Here is a 20,454-nt window from a genome sequence, read left to right as displayed (position 1 = left end):
CTCCGTCTTCCTCCTGTGTTGCTCCTGGACCGTGGAAGCAACTCAGGCTTCCTGAATCACAACAATCCAATCCCCTCTTCCACTTCACTCACTCTAAAAAGATGTTTCAAACATGAAATTGAGGTATGATTATTTATAAGTTTCATTTATTTATTTATTTTTGTTTTAGGGTCCTATCCTGCACCCGGTGCAGCGCAAAGCCCAACACGAGTGTCTTTGCTAGTTTAAGACAGACGCAGTTGTCAATATCCCGTCCAGCGCCCGTGTCTTTGAATAGCAAATCCACCTGCACCCATTTTTGGGCCCATGGGCGTGCTGGTCTTACAGGGAGGTGTGTTCAGGTGCATTCTGGGCGTGCTGGTCTTACAGGGAGGTGTGTTCAGGTGCATTCTGGGCGTGCTGGTCTTACAGGGAGGTGTGTTCAGGTGCATTCTGGGCGTGCTGGTCTTACAGGGAGGTGTGTTCAGGTGCATTCTGGGCGTGCTGGTCTTACAGGGAGGTGTGTTCAGGTGCATTCTGGGTGTGCTGGTCTTACAGGGAGGTGTGTTCAGGTGCATTCTGGGCGTGCTGGTCTTACAGGGAGGTGTGTTCAGGTGCATTCTGGGTGTGCTGGTCTTACAGGGAGGTGTGTTCAGGTGCATTCTGGGAGTATTGCTATCTTGAGGCAGCGGGAATTGATCTCGCCATTGACCAACAAAAACCTGGTCTAAAGTCAATAACGCAGCATTTCAATGTTATTTTAACAGTTATTATAATTGTTATAATTATTAGTAAAATACTCCTAGGCTCGTGCACAGCAGGCACACACTATGCTTGTTACACACACAGGGACACACAGCAGCAGACAAACATGCAAAAAATTACAAATAAAAATATTACAATGTAAAATAGTTTTTTGATATGATCTGCTGAACTGATTTTTTTTATATTTTTTGGGGCATTTTTAGGCCTTTTTTTTCACAGTACAGATGAAAACATGAAAGAGGGGAAATGACATGCAGCAAAGGGCCACAGGTCGGAGTCTAACCTGCGGCTGCTGCATCAAGGAGTAACCCTCTATACATGTGCGCCTGCTCTACCGACTGAGCTAAACCGGCCACAACAGATCAGTTTCTTCTCCTGAAAATCTTTCCTGCTCAGCAAATCCGCCATGATAACAGCAATGCTCCAAGGTCCAAACGCGCCTGGCTCTTAAAGGGAATGGGAGATGATCTCTGATTGGTTTATTGCATGTTACGCCCAAAATACACCTATGAATTAATGACGACACTAAGTACAACCCTTTTTAACCATGCGCCAAGCGCACGGACCCTTTTTTCTGCCGTTAATGTAGCGAAAGTGATTTCGTACACGCCCTAAATGCACCTGCGCCAGGCACTTCACGCCGTGAGCTTAGATCGTTAAAATAGGGCCCATAATGTTAACCTGTGCCGTATTAACGCCTCCCTCATGAGTGATGTAGCCTATTTCATCTTTTTATTACGCTGCAAGAAGATGGCTCGGGTCTGTGTTGCTTGGTTGTGTTTTGATGCTTGCATGGCTTCTTATACTGAATGGGGATACTGTTGATGTGTAAATGTCTTGCTGCATCCTGCTCTGCATGGCTTACTGAGAAAGCTTATTTGTTGCTCTAGCTGTCTGTATGGTGTGTTGTTGATTTCCCTCTGTATAGTTTAACCTGTACTAATATCTTGCTGTTTCCTGTTTCTCTGGTCTAAAATCATCTGGCCAAAGGACTACAGTTGAAAATTAGCCGGCTGGCTAACACTGGCACATTTACAGAAATGTTGAGTAATGTCTGTTGTCCTTCAAAAATGTTTCATTGCAAATACAATTTTCAATTTTCAACTGAACTATGGTCCGGTCCGTTTCTAGTGTGAAAGCATTTTTTTGGATGGTTCGGACTTTCTTACAATTTACAAACGGAGGTGCCAGGGCTCGCAGGATTGCTTGCAGACGATCAAATGTTGGCACAACTAGGACGTACATTTTGCGAGTTTGAACTGTCTAGGAGTGTGTCAAATAACCTCAACAAGGCCACAAATGAAGAGGATGAGGCAGAAATGCCCTTGAAAGCTCATGTCATTAAGTTTGCTGCAGCCATGGCCACGTGGTCAATTGAAATAAAACACAAACAAGACTTAAACAAGACTTCAGATAATAAAAAGGAACAATACAGTGTGTTTGTACAGTATATGTGTTGTAAATGGTTTAAGTTAGACAAACAGCTAGAAATATTACATTAATTAAAGTGATTTTCACTGGAAATGATGTTCCAAAAAATAGAGAATGTGTTATATTTGAAGATTAGACATTTACTGTAACCAAAGATCCTCTCTAGTTAAGATTGCGCATTTCAAGCAGTGGCAATGGTATGAAAAGAACACTTCCTGTCTCCTAAAGGCGCATGGCTTCGTTTGAACGTGTAGTGAAAAGTTGTGTGGATGCATGAAAAGTTATATTTAAATAATGTATTGATATGTTAATAATATAACATAAAATATGTTCTTTTGCTAACATTAGATATTTACACAGCTAAAAGACATACTTAGCATCACAGAGATTAGTTTTGTCAGGGCGTTCGTGAACGTTAGCTGACGTTAGCTGTTAGCTGTTGGTCCTGAGACAGAAACAGGTCTGGAAAAATTCATTAATTTTCTCCTGATGTCTCCGTCTGAAAAAATGTAGTGTCAGAATGTTCTGGAGATATGTGGCTTGTGAAAAATGGGTCCAATATTACTACGCCCCCGTAACTACGGGGCGAAAGGATCGCTCATAATTTGTGTTCACGTTCACTTCCCCTTTTGGAATCAACCCATTGTCACTCCGTAAAATACGGACGTTTAGACAGTGGCTGTCAGCGTCTGAAGCGACACCAAAAGCGCCCTTCAGCGTGTTTGTAGAACGCACCGGGGAGAGCAGCAGCTACACGGTGTTTAAAGATGACGTAGCATTAAGAGCGACTACCGTAGCGAGTAGTATGAAAGGCCGAAAAAAGTTGGTTGGGATGGAGGATGGGTCAAACAACACAGGACTTTCACCCAGGAGACCCGGGGATCGTGTCCCGCGTGTCACGTTTCCTAAACCCAACCGTCGCTTTCTTCTTTTACTAAACCCAACCGTCCCGTTCTTCCCTCATGTCATGGAAACGTAAGCCCACCCACAACCTTTTCCTTAACCTAACTGCGTCAAAAGTGACGCCCATAGTCCCGACCAAGCACGTTTAGATATGACGCTAAAGGAGACTTTTAGCGTCAATAACAACGCCAAAGGCACCTGACCAAGCGTCCGTATTTTACGCGATGGGAGTGAGAATATGTTGTTGGAATCAATACACTCAGGACCTGCATCAAGTCTCCTAAAGAGGCGTGGCCGTGGTAGAGCCCACGGGACACAGATACAGGAAACTACTCCGAGTTGGGGCGTCTCGGTTCTAAACCGTCTCTGCTGTAACATCAGGGTACTGGTGCCAACAGAGAGTGTTGCATTATGGGTTGTTTGTAGCACTGATGTGCCTTAGTTTATCTTTTAGAGTCACGTTGTCCGAATCAATTGAGTAATGCTAGAATCATATATATATATATATATATATAGGAAAAACCCACTTGATTGATTTGCATTTGTTCCCACAGCAACAAATACACACAGTGTCCAATCAGAATAATCCCCTCCACTGCTCCCTGGATGACTTTAGTTAAATGGTATAAAATGTAGAAACCTTAAGTTCATGTGGAAGAACACAAAGGACTCTTGACTCAAACAAAAAAGCGGGCATTTATAACAGCAAACAACCTTGAGCTTAACTGGCCTTAAGCTCATTCGAAATGGTTGTAAGTGGAAATGTCTCAGCGTGCTGTCAGAGATTGCTGCAGGCTCTAGTCTCGCAGAGATACGAGCGTCACGCCACAGATCCTGAAATAAGCGTGATAATACCTGCTTCTTGTTTTTTTAATGGTTGGCGTCTGTGAGAAGATAGAAGAAAGAGAGGAGAGAACTGATGGCAGGAAGGTGGGGGTAAAGAGTACAATAACGATAAAGTGTGCTGTGGAATCAAGGCAAGATGTTTGGAAAAAAAGATGAAATGTAAAAGTGCAGAGTGGGGTATAATGAGCTCAATTTGAATATCAGAATGTCTTTGATTGGATGATTTGTTTTAAATGTGTAAAGAAAGTGTATAAGTGTTTCTCTTTGCGGATTCCTTTAAGTAAACGCGCTTGGTCGGGACTATTCCCGTCCCTTTAGCGCTTAAAGTAAACTCGCCTGGTCGGGACTATTCCCGTCCCTTTAGCGTTATAAGTAAAGGCGCATGGTCGGGACTATTGCCATCCCTTTTGACGCAGTTATGTTAAGGAAAAGGTCGTGGGTGGGCTTACGGTTCCGTGACACGCGGGAACTACGGGACGGTTGGGTTTAGGAAAGGGTCGTGGGTGGGCGTACGGTTCTGTGACACGCGGGAGGAAAGAAAAAAACGACTATAGCAAGCTTGACAAGCGGGACAAAGTCCTGTTTGACCCATCCACCACCCCAACCAACCTCCTTACGCGGAAATTCGCCCTTACATACTACTCTCTAAATCCTATCTAACTGCTGCTCTCCCCGGTGCGTTACACAAACACGCTGAAAGACGCTGACAGCGACTGTCCAAACGTGTGATCCGAGGATTTCTGGGGTTAAATTACCCTGCACACCAAAGACTGAAGAGGATGGGGACAGTGTGGACATACTGTATATGGTGGACTGAGACGTAGATGATAGATTGAGAGATGAATGGAGGAGTGGAGGGGTTGCCAGCTGCCCCTTGCAGGGATGAGAGGCTCCCAGCTGCCAGCGTTTGTGCGCCAGTTTGTTTATCTGCCGGTTCTTTGTTCGGTCTTGTTGTCATGTTTTCATTTCCTGTTGTAGGCTCCAATCTCTGTGTCTGCTATACCTCTCCCTCCCTCTGTTCTGCCTTTTTATTAAACTGTTCCTCCTCTTCTCTTCTTATTTCAAAAGGTTCATGTTATTGTTCAAGGAACAGTTTACACACCCCAATTCCAACATCAGTTGGGACGTTGAATGTGAATGAAAACAGAATGCAATGATTTGCATATCTTTTCCAACCTATATTCAATTAATTTCAATCAGTACACTACAAAGACAAGATATTTAATGTTCAAACTGATCAAATTTAAAGTTTTTTTTGCAAATATTCACTCATTTTGAATTTGATGCCTGCAACACGTTCCAAAAAAGCTGGGACAGGTGCAGCAAAAGACTGGGAAAGTTGAGGAATGCTAAAAAAAACACCAGTTTGGAAGATTCCACAGGTGAACAGGTTAATTGGTCATGATTGGGTATAAAAGGAGCATCCCCAAAAGGCTCAGTTGTTCACAAGCAAGAATGGGGCGAGGTTCACCACTTTGTGAACAACTGTGTGAGCAAATAGTCCTTTTGTGGGGTGCAAATGTTCCACCAAAACATGTTCCTTTTGCAGATCCACCGTCGCTGCGTCCAGAGCTTAGCGCCGCCCAAGACAATTGTGATTGGTTTAAAGGTCCAATGTGTGTGAATTTCTCCCATCTAGCGTTGAGATCATATATCAATCAACTCTCTCGCACCACGCAGTTCAAAGTACGTATTACAGCTACGGTAGCCTTCACCCTTCAAAAAGCCGGTCTCTTGCTCTTTTCAATATCCTTTTATATTTTCTGGGCGAAGAAGACGACTCCTGTTGCTGAAATTTGGATTTTGAATACGTGTGGTCCTCCATGTTTCCTTCTTCAAACTTGTCGGGGCCCAGGAAGCGACGATACCCATTAGCAGCGTTAGCAGAACCTGTGAGTTTATCATGTGACAGCGAAAACACGAAAGGCGGAGCAGTATGTCCTGTATGTCCCTTACCGGCTAACGTATTTCAAGATGGCGCATGAATGTAGCGTGTCTACGCCAGTTCATGCAAATGTAAAATTTCAAGCCAATAAGAATACTTGGAATTGATGGTGGTGGTAAATATTCATGAAAAAGGACAAGTTTGTGAACGGGGAACACAGATTTTGATAATGAACAACTGAACACGTTACACACTGGACCTTTAATGAAATGAAAAATGAGTTTTATTGGAATCAGTAGTGTACAGCCACCCTAATGTGACACTACCTATGCATCAACACAGTCCTCAAACTTTTACGTGAGAACACATTTCAGAAAGCATACTATATATTTTTGGGAACTCTTTTCCCATGCTTCTTACTCCTCCTTTGATCTTCTTCCATCCAGTCTGATCCCTTTCTCTTTACCTCCTTGTTGTTATTTTAATCTCTTTTGTTATTTTTGTATGTTCTCGTCTGTCTTCTTCTCCCCCTTCCTCACATTTGCTCCTTTCCTATCTTCCTCTTATCTCCCTTCTTTCTTCCTCGTCTTCCTTGTCCTCTGCTCTCAGAGTAGGAAATAAACCCACAGAGTGATAATCTCTAGCTAAATAGACAGCTGATCCCTTTAAAAGCCATGCTACAGAGGGGAGGAGAGTGTTTACAGGGCCTCCAGAGAATGTGCTCCACTACTGGGAAATTAATTAGCCGGCCCAACTCTCAGATTTGAAATTCTCATCCGTTTTTCCCCCTCTCTCCACATTTCAAGTTCTTTTTCTTTCGGAAAATCTCTCTCTCTCTCTGGCTGTCGCTTGGTTTCCATCCAAAAAAAATGTGTTGCCAATTATAATGAGGTAAATTTGCTCTTGAAGTGGCATTTATTTTTCACTAAAAGGGATAATGCGATAAACAGTGATGGAAATGCATGTGTTGTGAAAAAGTAACCACAGGCTTGGCACAGTCCGTACATTTTGTTCCACAGATAATCGAAAAGTGGTTTCGGACCTATTGAAAAACTTTCTGTGAGATATTTCTGAAATGGGAGCTTCAGATGTGCAATATTGGAATTTTAAAGCATGCAAATTCTTTGGGGTTTTTTTGTCTTCAAATTGATGCATGAAATATGTTACCTGACAAGAAAGAAAGAATAAAAAAACAATCAATTCAACGACCCGTTCCACTTTTCATGCAGATGTGTTTTGGTTTGATGTGGAGGAAGTTCATTTGTTTGCTTTAGCGTCGGCGTGCAGTGTGCAAAGCTCTCATTACCACCAATAAGGATGATCTATACAAGCAAACGCAGGTTTCTAATGTGTCCCAGAACAATATAAATCAAAGTAGACAATCACACACACACACACACACACAGTGCTGAAGGAAGTTTTAAGCTAGAAACCTTTCTTGAGCGGTCATTATTCTTAGTTGTTGCTTTTGCAGTTGGGACATTAAAAGTGCAGCAGTCTGAACTATGTTCGGTTTCTTTTACAAAATGTAACATTTGGTCTTCTACCAATCAGTCAATCCCTGGCCCTGGCAGTTCCATGTTTACGTGTCCTTGGGTAAGACACTGAACCCCAAATTGCTCCCGATGCTGGGCCATCAGAGTGTGACTGTTTATCTGATGAGCAGGTGGCACCTTTTATGGCAGCCTCTGCCACAGCGTATGAATGGTCTGTGAATGGTTCCTGTGCTATATAAAAGCGCTTTGAGTTGTTAAGCCTAGAAAAAGCGCTATATAAATACAGTCCATTTAAAATAATTTGGTGAGTCTCTCTTTGGCGCTGTCTAGGTTTCTTCTTTCTATCAATCAATACTACTATCTCTTTCTCTGCCCTCAAATGTCAGCTGTGTTTTTGTTGAGATGAGAGAGCGAAGTGCATGGAGAAACTGCTGATGTGCTGATTTTATGTGTATGTAGTGTAACCAAAAGCAAACCGCAGTGTTCAATCATCACACAGCCTGTTGAGTTTAGTACTGTTTAAAAAGCTCACATATTGTTGGTTCACTTTTCTGCACAGGGCACATGAGAGGAGGGTATTTTTCATACGCTCCAGCTCCCTGTTGGACGCATCTGGGAAGTCTTAATATGATTAGTTTGGCCCAAATTGTCTTGAGGCTCGTGAACCAAAAGGTTACTTTGTCCTTCCAGCCAGCTGTCCATCTTGGACGTGTGCTTTCAAGTTTTTACACTTCACAACTCCCCTGTAGTTCAATGGCATTGTGTGTGTGTGTGTGTGTGTGTGTGTGTGTGTGTGTGTGTGTGTGTGTGTGTGGGTGTGTGTGTGTGTGTGTGTCAGGACTGTATTCTAGTCATCCCTTGTCAAGTCGAAGACAAGTCCAAGACCAGCACTAGTTGAGACCAAGTCAAGACCGAGTCCAAAAAGGTTCAAGTCCAAGTCAAGGCCAAGTCCAAACGAGAGACAGTCAAGACCGAGAATCCTCTTCTAGACCACTTAGGTGGCTTTCACACCTGCCTCCTTTGGTCCGTTTAAAACTAACCCTGGAGTGTTTGGTCGTATAGTCCGGTTGGTTTGGTGGCGGTGTGAAAGCTCATCGAACTCTGGTGTGGATCAAACAAACGTCTGGTCCGCTTAAAAACGGGGTCTTGGTTCTCTTCCAGGTGAACTAGACTTTGGTTCACTTCAGGTGAGAACGCAATCCGACCCAAATACAGGAAGTGAACCAAAAACCCACTATTTACAGACGTATATATGATTTAAGGGACAATAACTTTCAGATCCATACGCTGTTCAGAGCACACATCGCTGGTCGTCTTTGTGACATCTAGGCCTGTCCCAAATGATTATTGTTTAGTCAACTAATCTAACGATTCATTTTTCGATGAATCTAATGATTAAGTTTTCAATTAGCGATTATTTTCCCATTGCTCAATTACTAACAATTTACACAAAACAAATGTCAATAAGGTTCAAGTCTCTATTTATTAAAATAGTTTGACACTGCACTGTTCAAGTAAAATGAATTCGTAGTGCAACCTGAAGCCAGATGTAGATTATCAATCCAACAAAAAAATAAAGTCACTTTCAGGAGGAATACAAAATAAAAACGTAAAGTAAACAGAGCAAGTGCAAAAGAGTAGCCTGTATTTTTGCCTGTATTGTTTTTTTAACAGTAGTAGGTAAAATAATGAATAAGCTCTTGTTTAACATCCAAGGTCTTCTCCTTCTAATCTTACAGTAATAAAAGTGCAATTTTAGCAACATGTGAAATCAGATGTATCAAATAAATCCAACATAGGGCAAGTTGCAGAGTGTCTAATATAACAGTCTGTAATTGATTGGGTCACTCATGATGATGGTAAACCAAAAAAATAACACTGCAGACTGACAGCGTTTGATTATGCTTAATGTTAAGTCATAGCGGGGCATTAAACGAATGAACAGACTAACGTACCGTTGGGCTACCAGTGGGAACACATTCCGTGTCACTATTTTGATAATCGCACATGCTTGGGAGTAAAGCTTAGATCGGGCCCAAAAATTCAAGCCAGAAAGTGTGTCAGGTCGAAAGTGTCCGGATATGGCCAATAGCAGCGAGTGGTGTCCGAACGTGGACACAGTGACGATAGCTGTGAAAGCGCCCTTACCCACCTGTTCTTAATTTATGTGATGCAAGAGACAGTATACCTTCTATTTTAAGATGATTATTTTGCATTATTATTATTATTATTACTATTTGTAATGATAAAAAAGCAGGTGCAGAGTAACTGTAGGATCAAATTATCAATCATCAAATTAAATTCACTCAAAATCATATTAAATAAAAAATTAGGCCATATTATTTACTTTTAGTATAAAAATGTCACTTAAGTCACACAAGGCTGAAGTGCAACTTCACATTTCAGATGTTATTCTGGTGTAATAAGAATGTTCTGGACTGCCGATGGAAAATGTAACATAACAAGCAACCAAGGTGTCACTAAAAAAAAAACTAACATGTTACAAAAACTGACACAGCAAACTAGAAACGATGGTCCACATTAAGACATAAGATGTACAGAATGAACCGGGGTCAGCCCAATGGTCCCACAGCCCAATGGTCCCACAGCCCAATGGTCCCACAGCCCAATGTTCCCACAGCCCTATGGTCCCACAGCCCAATGGTCCCACAGCCCTATGGTCCCACAGCCCAATGGTCCCACAGCCCAATGGTCCCACAGCCCTATGGTCCCACAGCCCTATGTTCCCACAGCCCAATGGTCCCACAGCCCTATGGTCCCACAGCCCAATGGTCCCACAGCACAATGTTCCCACAGCCCAATGTTCCCACAGCCCTATGGTCCCACAGCCCAATGGTCCCACAGCACAATGTTCCCACAGCCCTATGTTCCCACAGAAAAAAATTAGGCCCTATGTTAGTGTTAGGGTTACATTCCATCTGTAGTCCATTGCTACTAGATAATAGGTTGGGTGTAATTGGCTACCAAATTGGGAGAAAGGAGGATAAAATCTGATACAAACTTATGAAAAAGGAAATGTGGGGCCTAATTTTGGAAAGAAATCTTAGAAATGTGGGAACATAGGGGCTAATTTTCAGTAAAAAAAAAATGGGAACATAGGGCTGTGAGAACATAGGCGCGCTCCCAATGACCCAAGGCTTCTTTGCGGTTCCACAAAATAACACTGGTCCAGGTTTAATTCGTTTAGACGCATTTCAAGTCTAAACGTTGCAAAAAGTACAACTGTTAAGGGACATAAAGAAAGCAACTGCTGAGCTACATCTTCCAGGGACAAATTCATGTTGACATTTTCATTTGTCAGTGTCTTAATTTGACACCTTACTAGTCCAGTGCGTGTCACAGTAGGCTTCGTTAATTCACCCGCTGTTTATCTCAAGTGTTTAGCATTATGATTCATTTATTTCCCCTTGTCACATTTTTCTTCCCACACAACTTGTATTTAGGTGTTAAATGGAGCCATTAGTCATGTCAGCAGGATGTGAAACCAGGCCGAGATTAAAACGGGAGGCGGCTTTTTAATTTGGTTGTGTTTGCTATTTTGTCCTTGTTTCTTTGTTTTTCGTCTAGCTGTTACAATCACATTCACCTGATAACACAATATGGAAGTTTTTTTTAGGACTTTTTCCCTGAATCAACGATGTACAGGTATTTATATTTGACATTTATCACATCAAATCAGACTGTCTGGTCTGGTTTTACACATCTGCCGATCCGCCCAAACATACCTGAGGTTGATCAGAAGGGGGGGTAATGCAGAAGCAGGAAGAAGAGGAAGACATTTCAATATTGTTCTGTGCAGACAGCAAACTTTAAGTCAACGATTTGAAAATACATTGATTGGCTTTTATTCAGCTCCAGCTGGGTAGATCACAGTCACACTTTGGGGCCAACTGACCGTAATGATCCCATGTCAAATGTTTCAATTATTGAGTGAAATATTTTTACAAATACGAGATGGATTGGCTCAATTTTTGTTTGTTTTTTTGTTTGATGAATCCTACTGACGTTGGTGATCGCCTGATCATCATCTTTATCGTCACCATGGGGTTATGGTCATTTCCCCGCTCCCCATCCCAATTTTTATCAGAGCAACCGTGCAATGCATTCTGGTACCATCGCGGGGACTTTGGAAAAGCGGGGTATCAAATTCTGCTTTGAGTGTCTTGGTCTGGCTGTCACCAGACCAAGCTCAATCTTTTAAGATTGAACATTAGTCTGGGGAGTCTGCTCTGTATGCTCAACTGCACAAGAGGCGTGATCAACGGGCATAGTTCAAATGACTCTGTACGCAACTGGATAGTCCTTCAACCAATCAGACCAACGATCCGATGTTGAATGTAAACATAAAACTCCAGTTTGTGATTGGTTCCCGCAAATTTGTAACGGAAGCAGGATAGAAAAATGTACAGGTTTCCAGCCTGAGCTGCAGGGCGAAATCAAATTGCCGGCAGATCGGGCTGGATTTATCCAGTGTAGCGTAATTCCAGTTTGAAAGCAGTTTCCTAAATTGATATGGGGGCCAGATCAACATTAGCGAGGGGCCGGATTTAGCCTGCGGGCCTTGAGTTTGACACTTGTCCTAAGTTTTTACATGTATACCAGCAGAAAACTCTCTGGAAGTGTCTTACTCAAGGATACCTTAAACAAAGTTGCTCATGTGGGACTTGTAAACCACTGCAGTGTTCAAAACAATCTGAATGTCAGATGGCCTTTTTAGAGTACAAATCGACAATTACGTTCCCCTGTTACAGTGGTCAGCCTGTGGCTGAAGGTGAACAGATGTTGCTCTACAGGAAGTGTTTGCTCAGTGGAAGAAATAAAGGGTGGGACTGAGCTCATACTTTGCTTGCTCAAGGTGAAGAGTTTCCTGGCACTCATTTATTAGCAGTGGTAGAAGCACTAATACCAAACTGTAAAAATACTCTGTTACAAGTAAAAGTCCTGCATTGAAAATGTTGCTCAAGTGAAAGTATGTAAGTATCATCAGGAAAAAATGTCCTTAAAATATTAAAAGTAAAAGTACTCAATGCAGAAAAATCCTCATGTTTTAGAAACTGGAAAGAGTACCAGAGTCTGATATTGGGCTGTGATTATGGGGCGTGTTTCAACCGAACCAGGAAAGAAAATGCCTCTGCACTCAATTGGATAGACCTCCAACCAATCAGAGCAAAGGAGTAAGTGACGTATGTTGAGTTAATGTTAAACTTTTGCCGAATCCCGTAGGAAGGACGGCAAAAACATCTTTCCGATCGACAAATGCCTTGATCACGGTTCTCTGTTCCTCTTTTAAGATGAATGCGCTGTTGATATCTTCTATAACAGACGCGTCTCAATTCTCCAGCTGCAGCCATCTTAGTTGTAAACAAATTCAACTCAGATGCTCTTTGGTGACGTAGTTGATTACGTTACTGTTGATCATCTGTCCATCATTGTATAAAGCCCGCCCTGACAATATGATTGGTCTGAACAGCTCTGGTTGGAGCATAGTTGCTCCACAACGGATCAAGTCCTGACCCAACTTCCCGACCTCAAATGTTGTGGGCGGGGCTAAATTCGGCTGGCATCCAGGCTAGGAATTGAACCCAGATCTTCCACACCAAAGGCATGTGTCATATTCACTGTGCCATCACCATCAACCACAAGCTCGCACATCTCTCGTGGGACGAGATCTTGTCACACCTCTATATTATACCGATGGAACATGGAGAAGTGGATTATTCTCTGGGAGTAGTTGAGAAGTTTCTGTGGATGTTTGGATTTAAAAAAAAGTTTCAATGGCTTCCATATCATCTAGAAGCCAACCAGAGATGTTTTACAGTTACCTTTGAAGCCTGAAGGTGTTATTTTGGTACTTATTTTGTGAGAAGTGTCAGTTTAACAGACATTAACATTCAAAGGGGCACAAATAACTGAAAAAGGCACCCTAAACGTCCAACCCTGAGTCAGATGAAGGGAAACTCCCTCATTAGAAGCCTTTGACAAAATCCTCTTCCATTATCATCAGCAGCCCTCATTAGCACATAATCTGCCCAATCAATCAGCTCTGATCCGTCTGATCATTAAACGAGCGACTTGCCCCTTTATGTGTCGGATCTGCCTTGTTGGAACGAGGGTTTGGGCTCACGCTGTGATAAAGTGACGTCCTGGAGGTTTGCTTCCACTTTATCGCTCCCATTTGAATGTCTTTGATTTGGGGGTTCAGAGGGGAAGCCTTTTAAAATGGCTTATTTTTTTTTTTGCGTGAAGCTCCACACTGTGCCGCAGCTCCACAGAGGTGGAATGCTGAAGATCACGCACTGCCTCGCTGGGAATATCAGCCTCACTGACAGTTTGAGAGTGAGACTTGATTCTTTGAAATGCAGGGCTCATTTGTTGGGATTTGTGAACTTCTATCCTCACCCTGAGGAATAAAATATGAAACAGACCGGGCGCATATTAATGAAAAAAAGTAGCCAAAATGGACAGGTAAAAACAATTTCAACAATATGTTACAGAGTAACCAGGTTAGGAAGACAAAAAGTGAATACATTTGTATGTCTGTGTGTTTTTTTCCAAAACTTGCAAAAAGGAATACATGTTCATGCCTGTGAAGAAAGTGCATTTATCACTTATTGTATGTAGGCCAACGCAGCCCGGTCTCATGGCAGTTCGTGATATGGTTACGTTATTGAATCTATTGATTCGTGGACAGGACACAATGTTGTTTTTTTCATGTGGTGATTACGACTTTTAAAGCAATGTCTTTCAATGAGAAGCATATTTCGTGATCACAGAACGATGACGGTAGCTAGTAGTATTGATAAGGCGAAACTCCGTGCAGGGATGTTGGTTGGGGTGGTGGATGGGTCAAACAACACAGGACTTTCACCCCGGAGTGTGGGGATCGCATCCCGCATGTTGTAGTTCCTTTCTGTGTTCTCCTTTTCCTAACCACAACGGTCCCGCTGTTGTCGGTGTGTCCTGCGTGTGACAGTTCATTTCCCCATTCTCCTTTTCCTAGCCACAACCATCCCGTTGTTGTGGCGTTTAATTTACCCGTTGTTGTGTGCCCCTGCGCCCACATTTCTCAATGACTCTCTGATTAAAGTCAGTCATCTCAGTAACAAGTCTCTTTTCCATGGACAGCGTGGCCAGTGCATTCAGCCTCTCCTAGGTCACGGTGTTTCTGAGAAAATTTTTTATTCATTTCAATGTTGAGAAGCACCTCTGGTCATGGGTGTGGTAATGACAACAAGGTGGTACAGACAAGGTGGTCTGTGAAGGAGTAACGCTCTCTAGTGTGTCCCAGGATGGTGTCACAGACCCATAAGGATAATTAAAAAAAAATATATATATATATATATATTTATTTGGTGGGTAGTTTATGACTTCATATTTCATTTGATCAATTATTTTTATGTTGCCAATTTATTCTTATCAGGATGATGTTGTATAATATTAAAATTATGATTTTTGTAAGGATTTATACTCTTGTGTCTGTATAATATGATACATGGGCAGGACATCCAATTCTGGTTCGCCAGGGAGGAGGAGAATCTTTAGGAAACCAATTAGAGACCAACTTCAGATCACATGCTTGCCGGAAGTTTAAGGACTCAGATAGACATCCATCTGTCCGGCGTCCCTGACCATGAAACCGCATGAAACATATTGAAACGTAGATAATAGTTAACCGATTAAAGCCAGTTTTTATTAAATGCTGAGGCTCTTACTACCAGCTGGCACATCGTATGAGTAAACTATTTTATTTTATTTTTTATATCATTTTTGTATACATTTATATTTCTGGAATGTGATGGGGGCGGTGCCCTAGTGCCCTCTATTGACAAGCCGCCACTGTAGGTCAATATATCTTCCTGTTCTGTGGCTCAGACTAATGTTTATTTTATGAGTCACTGTGGCTTCCATGAGTAAAGAAATGCTGAGTGTTGCTCAGAAAAGGCTGAATGGTTAGTACAGTTAGCTTCTGTATTGACTATATTGGTACTGATCCACACAGAGGCAAGAAATCAGCTCCAAATTATACAGTGCAGCTAAATCGCATATAACTGCACTGATTAACTTTGAAAGGACACGAGGGGGGCAGAGAAACTCCAAATGCACACAGTTATATCAGTCTAGTGTCTTTAGAGAAGTGGGCGGAGTTAGCTGATGGACAGGGCCAGACTGACACGTCACATGAGGGGGTGTGGTGTAAATCTGATTCAAGCCAGCTGTTGCAGGTGTGTGGAGATGTATTGTTTCAGGAAGCGGAGGCGGAGAGCCTCAAGCGGGTGGACGCTACAGGCCACACATATGGGAGACAAACATTTTGAAAGACTTTTCTTTAATTGAAAGAGACATTTTCTTGTTTCGCACTACACAACGTTTTGTAAATACACCTTTTAAAACCTGAACTACAACACAGAGTAGGATCGCGGAGGATGCTGGAGAGCGGAGTAGCATACGCGGAGTAGCAGCCTCCAGGTGGCAGGAGAGACCATTTGGGTGAGTCAGTTTAACACAGCACAACCCCTCTTAGGTAGGAAAGTATCCACTCATACAGGCAAGCAGGGGTCTCATTTTCCCATTAAATGCATCACGCAGGGGGAGGAGACCAATACCATTAATGTTACGAGCTAGGTTTGCCTTTAGTAGCTGTGTTTCTTTGTTCTATGAGCTTAGCCTTGTAACAACAGCTCTGACATATTATCACCTTTATGACTACACCTCATCTGAAACAGTTGACTATTTTCTCCTCATTAAGCATTTAGTGTTTATTATTGGTGGCAGGGAGGGATGAGCTTTAAATATCCCAGTGCAGCTGGAGATCTGAATGTTTCTTTTAAAGTAGTAGAAATTCTCCTTGTTCTCTTAAAAAAATCACAGAGCCAGGGGTGTGATGAATCAAGTATTTATGGCATGCTGCATGGAGGGGAGGCATCTTAATGCAATCCTCTCTCAACATTCTGAATCTTTTACTTCATTAAATATCCTCAAGTGAAACAAAGGAACCAATGATAACCTCGTGACAATGTTGATTTTGTTTGGCAATGCAATATATATTTCCTGAGGCCTTAATGAAATCACAAGTCATGTAAATGTACTTCAAAATACCCTTTGATGTGCAATAACTGCCCCCCCTGATGTTATCCCCTAACCATTTGTCAGAAAAACATGATCCTTCGAGATCTGCCTCTCTCAATTGACCGTTAATACACATCTAACAAACCTTCGACTTCGTCAAACTTAATAGTTTAAAATAAATGAAATGATCTTAAATCTAAAGTTTAAATGTTTATTACCCAGATTGATTAGTTGATTCAATCGACACATCTGTGAAACTTAGTTTCTCCACAGAGAATCACGCAAAAACAGCACTTGTTGCAGCACTAACTGACTAAATAAATCTTAGGTGACTAAGACCACGACTAGCGATCAGTCAACTAATCCACTAAGAGGGGGCAGCTCTTAGACAACTTTGTTTTCATGTAACTGAAATATATTTTTGAAAAACTACAACATGTAGAATCACATTTTCCAGAATACAATGCATGTGATTACATTTTTAGTCGATTTGTCAACTAATCAACCATTTCAGCCTTAGTTGACTGCGATTCATTTAGTCGATCCTCATCAGTCATCCTCTCAGAAAATGCACTGCTGAGTGTTTGAGCAGAGCCTTTGTTTTTATGTTCGTGCACAAGTCGATACTGGGTAAATTGCTGCTCTGTGCCCACATGCGGACCCTGAGATTCAGTTTGAACAAGATAAGAAGAAAAGGTGCCAGTCAGCTTATAGACCAGCATGCCCCGGGGATGTACAGATAACAGATTCAGCCTGACTTTCACTCTCACAACTGGACGCTTTGTCCTTTTTGTCTATGGATATTTTGGGGGCTATTGAAAGTGAACAACACACAACACAGAATGAGGTTCAACAAGAACTTTGAGATTAACTGTAAAACCGTTATTTCCACTGTTCTCTGTGATAAGAAAAGGCAACTGGCCTTGATAGAAATTCTTGAAGGTGAAGGTCCTGTGTTGTTTGACTGGGGTCAGCCCTATGTCTAAGAATTTATTTTTTCACTGAAAATTAGGCCCTATGTTCCCACATTAACCCTAACCCTGTGGGAAAATAGGCACGCTCCAGTTTGACCCATCCACCACCCCAACTTGCGTCCTTAGGTGGATTTTCTGTCTTTCATACTACTCGCTACTGTTGTCTCTCTTAACACTACGTCATCTTACAGCGCCGCGGTCGAGCTGCTGCTCTGCCCGGTGCGTTCCATACAGACGCTGAAGGGTGATTTTTGTGTCGGTATCTGACGCTGCGAGACACTGACCGCGTGCGTTGATGAGTCGGGAATGAGAATGGGTTGGCTGACCACATCCAAATACCAAGACATCAGCAAAGTGTCGCAAAGTACCAAAGTACCAGCAAAGCAGCAAAACATCCCAAAGTCAATGAAGAGACTCTGAGGGAATATGAAAACATATCAGCAGTTTAAACTTCTCACCTCTCATTTTGCTGCTTCCCCCTTCTCTTGGCCTCTTCATAAACTTCTCTCTGCTTGACGTCTGAAGAGGCGGAACAACAGGAAACAGTACGTACTAGTTAGAACACAACGTGGAAATGAGATTTAGCATTCTGAGGCGGCGGATAAGAGTGTTTGTTTCCAAGATGGGCTTTTTTCATTAGAATTTTTATTGTGTTTGTTTCTGCATTGAAAAAAGTGCTTCCTCGCTGACGAAAACCCTCCTCACAGCGAAGGCTTACCGGCTGCCGCCAGTAACTATGAACTGGGTTGTTTTGTTTTAGTGTGCAGATGTAGAAAAAAGAGGCTGGAAGGAAGTGTGTGTGTGTGTGTGTGTGTGTGTGTGTGTGTGTGTGTGTGTGTGTGTGTGTGTGTGTGCTCGTTTTACTATATTCGTGGGGTCCAAAAACCGGGGAATACAGTATACCCAAAATGCTGGACCCCACAAGGTTAAAGGGCTTTGAGGGTTAAGACTTGGTTTTAGGATTAGGGTTAGAATTAGGTTCTGGTTAGGGTGAGGGTAAGGGTTAAGGTTAGGTATTTAGTTGTGATGGTTAAGGTTAGGGTAAGGGGCTAGGGAATGCATTGCATTGCAATGTCAATGACGGGTCCCCACAAAGATAGTGAAACAAACGTGTGTGTGTGTGTGTGTGTGTGTGTGTGTGTGTGTGTGAAGAAAAGCTTAATTATGCTTATTTTATGGGAGTAGAAATGTATTTGTGCCTTCATGACTTCTGTGAATTCAGAGTCAGAGATCAGAAATGAGACTGCAAGCTCAACCATGTAAAACACAAGTCTCTGAGTTTGAAACTTTGACGAAAAAAATTTATTCTGAATGTGAAGCAACAAAAAACCTGCCAAAGCAGATCCTTGTTCCCTGGCGTGTCCGGTCCTCAGCCATGGAACTGTCGGCAGGTTTTTGTTCCAGCGCTTTCGGCAGCTGAGTTCACTAATTAGAAGAGTCCCTCTATGTTTGAAGATAATTAGTGAAATCAGCTGCTGCTGTGTTTGGTTTTAATACAACTCTGCAAACAGTTTGACAGCGCTGGACTGGAGAGCAGCAGCTAAACTCTGAGCTCACGCATAAAATGCATAGCCCAGATCAAAAAATCTGGAACATTTAGTCTGCTATTTGGCGGAATTTAGTCGGGTGACGACAGCTGTGCAGCAGATAACTGAGGCACTGTTGGAGTGTTGTGTGGTTCATTAGGAAAGAGCACACGCCACACTAATCACAAGTCACAACATTAATACATGATTGTTTGAAACAAAGCTTCAAACGTTCTGTGAAAGTATAGAAATAAGCTTGCAAATCCAGTCAAAGGGGGCTTTCACACCTACCTCGTTTGGTCCGGACTTTAGGACTTTTCAGTTTGATCCAAATTAAAATTACAGGTGTGTTAGGGTGTTTTCACACCTAAAAGTCCGGACCAAGGTCCGAACCACCGTTTGTGTTTAATTACATTGTATACATTTGATCCCGTTATTTTTTGGTTTCACATAGTGATTTTGCTAGCACACTTAAGAACTTTCCATGACATACCTACGGCATGTCGTCACCAACGTCTCCCTTTGATTGGTGAGTAGACGGGCGTGCGTCTGACGTTGGCGTGTTGTCATTTTGGCATTTTTTCGGCGGGTAGTCTTTTTCCGTATGAATGAAAATGAATGAACAAATGAATGAACAAATCCCGATTGCGTTATTGTGGTATTACTACCAGCAGCAACAACGTCGGCACCAACTGCAAGCGCAGCACCAACTAAATGTCAGCATTTTTTGTGAGGGTTTTTCTAATTGACTTTTAATGTTTTCATCTGACCAAATTGAAATTAAATATCTAATCTCCTCCTCTCCCCACGTACTTCCACGACTCATTTTTGCTTGTTCTAGCAGGGTTTTTTTTCGGGTTTTTTCTTCTTCTTCTATGGTACGTAGTTGCCTAACTTCCTATAATTGGTCCGAACCATCTATAAAGTGTTTTTCATACTGCAAACGAACCAAACTATGGTTCAGTTTGGTCCGGACCGCAACCACCTCTTTTGATCGGACCAAAATTTGGTCTTTTGATCCGGACCGTGGTCCAAGGCACCTTTCTCACCTGCAATTTTTTCACCTGCAAGCCGAAATTTGGTCCCACGAAAGAGGTAGTCTCTGTCCGGATCAAACTGAACCAAGGTCCGGTTCGTTTCTATTGTGGAAGCACTTCAGACCAAATACAGGACGTTCTGGCAGGCTATCATCCTGTTATAAAACCGGGAAAGCATGAGAGAGAATGTGACAGTGAATGCCCTCAGAACAGACAGCTGTCATCGGCTACCAGATCGGAGAATAAATCAGCAGTTTACTTGTTAAGTGGTACTAAATGTGCATGGTAGGTTTCAGTTTGTCTCTGAATAAATGCTGCAGCTGCTTAAAACCCAAGTAAAGTTCCCGTGTCTTGCTTCTCAACAACGCAACAAAACAAAAAGAGTCGCAGTAGCACGGGGAGAGCAGCAGTCAGTCAGTTGGAAAAACTCCCAAAACTCCTGACAGCAGAGAGTGGATTCGAGAGGACGGGGAAGCCGGTCTACAACCAATCAGTTAAAAGTATCAGAAGACGCGGCTCATGTAT

The sequence above is a fragment of the Sander vitreus genome, chromosome 3 (genome assembly GCF_031162955.1).
Source record: "Sander vitreus isolate 19-12246 chromosome 3, sanVit1, whole genome shotgun sequence".
Taxonomy (NCBI): domain Eukaryota; kingdom Metazoa; phylum Chordata; class Actinopteri; order Perciformes; family Percidae; genus Sander; species Sander vitreus.
Note: the sequence above shows the minus strand (reverse complement) of the source record.